General features: G+C 38.8%; 1 pseudogene; it reads left to right on the forward strand.

The window, feature by feature from the left end:
- The first annotated feature begins 3,274 nt into the window (after nt 1-3,274).
- Nucleotides 3,275-4,443, forward strand: LOC131817684 (zinc finger protein 724-like; annotated as a pseudogene).
- Nucleotides 4,444-4,690: the final 247 nt, after the last annotated feature.

The raw sequence follows: 4,690 nt of genomic DNA on the forward strand, positions 1-4,690 counted from the left end.
TGTTTTTCATGGGGTCACAGTCTGTGTTTGAAAATACAGTTACATAGTGATTTTCCTTTTAGATAATTCATCTATTTTTTTAAATTTTATTTATTTATTTGACAGACAGAGATCACAAGTAGGCAAAGAGGCAGGCAGAGAGAGAGGAGGAAGCAGGCTTCCTACAGAGCAGAGAGTCCAATGTGGGGCCTGATCCCAGGACCCTGGGATCATGACCTGAGCTGAAGGCAGAGGCTTTAACCCACTGAGCCACCAAGGCACCCCTATTTTATCTTTAATTGTAGTATTATATACCATAATATGCCTTGGTACCTTCCTCATTAACTTTTGTGTCTTCTGTGAGTATTTTTCATTGTGGTTACCTTACAGATTGCTTAAAACAACTTAGAGGTTAAAAAAAAAAAAGGATTTTAAATCTCATATCATCAATTGCACAGAAAACTCTTCATACCGTCTCCACCCCTGCACCCACTTTGTTACCAATATCACAGATTCTGTCTTTAGGTCGTGTGCCTTACTACCTACATCAAAGATTTTTATCCTCTCTTAAAAATAAAATTCTGTAGCAGAAATAAACGTCAGGGATACCTAATTACAACACTTACAACACTACAGGTTTGTGTAATTATCTAAATATTTATGTTTAGAAGACAGCTTTGTGTCCTCGTGTGGTTGCAGTTTGCAGTTTCTGTGTAGAATCCTTTTCATTTCCTCGAGAGCATGTTCCTTTTATGTGTCTCAGAGGACAGGTCTACTGGTAAACTTAGAGCATTTTTACTTGGGAATGTCTTCATTTCTACATCTGTGGAAAAGAGTTTTGCCCAATAAAGTATGCCTAGTGGCCATTATTTATCTTGCAGTACCTGAGCACTCGATGCCAGCCCCAGTCCTGTGGTACCCTATGAGAATCATAGAGGAGAAGCTTGCAGTCTTTCCCTGTGGAATAGGTTCGATTTCAGCTTTTCACACATCTATGGTATTCATTAGGTTAAGGGGTTTCCTTCTCTCTCTCCGTTGAGTGTTTCTAATGTAACATGTTGTTACATGTAACATGTTACATGTTTTAATGTAACTTGTGCCCATATTTGTATTCTGTCTCCCTTAATATGATCATGTCATTTTTGATCTTCATTCTGCTAATGTGGGGTCTTCAAGTTATGGTTCTCTATATGTTGGAGTGCTCTTAATTTCTGGATTGTTTCCTACTTGATGATCTTGTAAAAAGGGAAAATGTGGTGTTGATTCAGATTGCTATTTATTGTGGACTTTGAGTGACTATTCCTCACAGGTAAAGTTTTGCAAACATTGTCATTTGTAGTGTCTTTATCTAGCTTGCATGAGCTGGTAATGCTGGTGCTACAGACAGAGTGTTCTGCTAGTTTTCCTGATCATCACTCCTTGGAAATATTTGAGGAGATTTGCAGTCCTTTCTTCTTTAGTGTCTTTCTGTGTATAAACCGAATTCATCCAGCACACAATTTTTGTTTATTGGGAATATTTTTCTTTTATTCATCCTTCATTCTGTTTTGTGCTTATACATCAGTTATTTATTAATTTTTTTTTGAATGATGGAGTCTAAATTGGTTATACATTTTTTTTTTTAATTCATCTTTTGGTATGAATTTGTGGGCACTGATTACCCATTGTTTTCTTTTCTTTTTTTAAAAGATTTTATTTATTAATTTGACAGAGAGAGATCACAAGTAGGCAAAGAGGCAGGCAGAGAGAGAGGAAGGGAAGCAGGCTCCCTGCTGAGCAGAGAGCCAGATGTGGGACTCGATCCCAGGACCCTGAGATCATGACCTGAGCTAAAGGCAGCGGCTTAACACACTGAGCCACCCAGGGGCCCCCCCATTGTTTTCTTTATAAGTACTTTTATTCCTACAGTCTTTTATACTGTATCAACTTTCACTTCTTCACCTCTCAGTTTAGTCAGTCTTTTCTCTATTATTCTTCATTTAGTTCATGGGTTGTCAATGATGTTGATCTTTTCTGGTTGATATATTCCTATTTTTTTGTACTCTGTTTGGTTCATTCGAGTTTTTTGTTTTCCATCATTCTCCTAATTTTACACTCATGCAACCCTTTTCCTGATGGTTACAGATAAAGGAAATTGATTTTTGAGACAGCAAATATGTGTGATCATACTGCAGAATTATATATTAGGATATATGGTCAGTATGTTATGTGCCATGTTACATTTCCATGGAGAAATGAAGTCCTGATGAGTCCTTCTCAGCCATCTTTCTGACATGGTCTGATTGACTTGATGCTTCTATATTAGCATTCAAGGGTATATTCTTCTGAATGTAGTAAGTGCAATGATTTTATTTTATTTGAAATCTTTCAGCTATATCTTCATCTGACATGCAGAGTTTTCCCCTAAAGTGCAGCATAAAAGGTTCTTTTTAGAACGGACCAATGCACAGACACAAACATAGTGCTGTTGAGATTTTACACTTACACACAGACTGGGGCAATGATGGGGACAGTGAAGGGCATCAAAGAAATCCTGAACGATACACCCATATGATGGCAATCGCACTTAATGAGAATCTCACTGCCCCAAATGGTGAAGGATATAAACTGCTGTGGAAAACCTCGCTTTTTTTTTTTTTTTTTTTTTAAGATTTATTTATTTATTTGACAGAGAGATCACAAGTAGACAGAGAGGCAGGCAGAGAGAGAGAGAAGCAGGCTCCCTATTGAGCAGAGAGCCCGACATGGGACTCGATCCCAGGACCCCAAGATCATGACCTGAGCGCAGCGGCCCAATCCACTGAGCCACCCAGGCACCCAAAAACCTCGCTTTTTAAGTCAACTGTTCTGCAGAGCAGTGGGTCTCTGTCAGCCCAAGCTCCAATCAGATAGTCAAACATACCTATTTGTGGACAGACCATTTGGAACATCTGAAAAGTAACCTAGTCCATGCTGAGAATAATGATTTGAGCCATTTGGAAGATAGGATTGGCCTGACCTTTCAGCCAGATATTTCTGATCATCAGAGATTTAGAAATAAAGAACAAAGTGTTCAATGGGATCCATTCAAGAGGGGCTTCACTGAGGATTCCACCCTCCAGGATGACCAGAGGCTTCTCACTGGAGACAGACTTGCTCAGTGCACTGAATCTGAAAAAAACATTGAACCAGAGCTCCAGTGTTCACAGATGTGTCAGGGCTAGATTTGCAGAGAACCATTATGAATGTGATAAATGTGGAGAAGGCTTTCATCCGAGCTCTAACCTCAGTTTACATAATGGTCACTGTTCGAGACATGCCTCATAACTATAATGAATGTGGAAAAGCTTGTAACCAGTCCTCCAGTGTTGGTGATCATCAGAGAATTCACGAGGGAAAAAACCCATTCAGATGTAATAAACCAGGGACCATGATTAGTCAGTCATCAAGCCTAATATCAATAAGATAATCCTTAGAGTAAATGACACTTACATTTTTAAGGAAAGTGGTAAATCTTTGGACTGCCACTCAACACTACCTCAACATTAGCAAATGCATACTGGAGAAAAAATGAAATATGAAGAAGGTGGTTAAACCTTTAAGGACTGTTCATCAGTAAATGGACATAAGCAAATCTGTACTGGAGGGAAACTTTACTAATGTCAAGAATTTGGAAAGTCACTTAACCACAGCTCAAAGCTTACGCAACGTTGTAGAATTCATACTGGAGAGAAACCTTACCAATGTGAATAATGTGGGAAGGCCTTTAAACAGAGCTCAGGGCTGACCCAACATCAGAAAATTCATACTGGAGAGAAACCTTACAAATGTCAAGAATGTGGCAAGGCCTTTAGGTGGCCCTCAAACCTTACTCGACATCTAATTCATCCTGGAGAAAAACCTTACAAATGTCCAGAATATAGCAAGACCTTTAACTGGTCTTCAGACCTTACTCAACATCACCAAACTCATAGTGGAAAGAAACCTTACCAAAGTCAAGAATGTGGTATGGCCTTTAGCTAGGCTTCAGCCCTTACTCATCATCATAGAATTCATAGTGGAGGGAAACCTTACCAATGTCAAGAATGTGGCAGGTCTTTTAAACAGAGCTCAGCGCTTAACCAACATAACATAATCTATACTGGAGAAAAACCTTACAAATGTCAAGAATATGCCAAGGCCTTTAAGTCACCCTCAGAACGTATTAAACATCAAATAATTCATATTGGAGAGAAACCTTACCAATGTAAAGACTGTGGGAAGGCCTTTACATGGCTCTCACCACTTACTAAACATCACCGAATTCACACTGGAGAGAAACCTTATGTGCCAAGGCCTTTGTCCAGCAGGCACACCTTACTAAACATAGAATTCATACTGGAAAGAAACCTGACAAATGAATTTAATGTGGCAGAGCTTTTAACACGCAAACAACCCTCAGTGGATGTGAGAAAATTCATACTGGAGAGAAACCTACAAAGGTAATCTATATGAGAAAATGCCCAAGGACTGAGAGAGCATGTGTCTGACCTCTCAGAGAAACTGCCAACTTACTTAACATCCTAGTAACCATATAGGAGCAAAACTGTAAGATGTAAAGAAAATGGACAAGCCTTTTTTTTTTTTTTTTTTTTTTTTTTGGACAAGCCTTTTTTGGATTTCAGTCTTTACTCAGTCTCACAAAGTGCATACGAGTTTCAAACCCTTGTAACATAATGTGGGTAGATGTTCA

The sequence above is a fragment of the Mustela lutreola genome, chromosome 16 (assembly GCF_030435805.1).
Source record: "Mustela lutreola isolate mMusLut2 chromosome 16, mMusLut2.pri, whole genome shotgun sequence".
Classification (NCBI taxonomy): Eukaryota; Metazoa; Chordata; class Mammalia; order Carnivora; family Mustelidae; genus Mustela; species Mustela lutreola.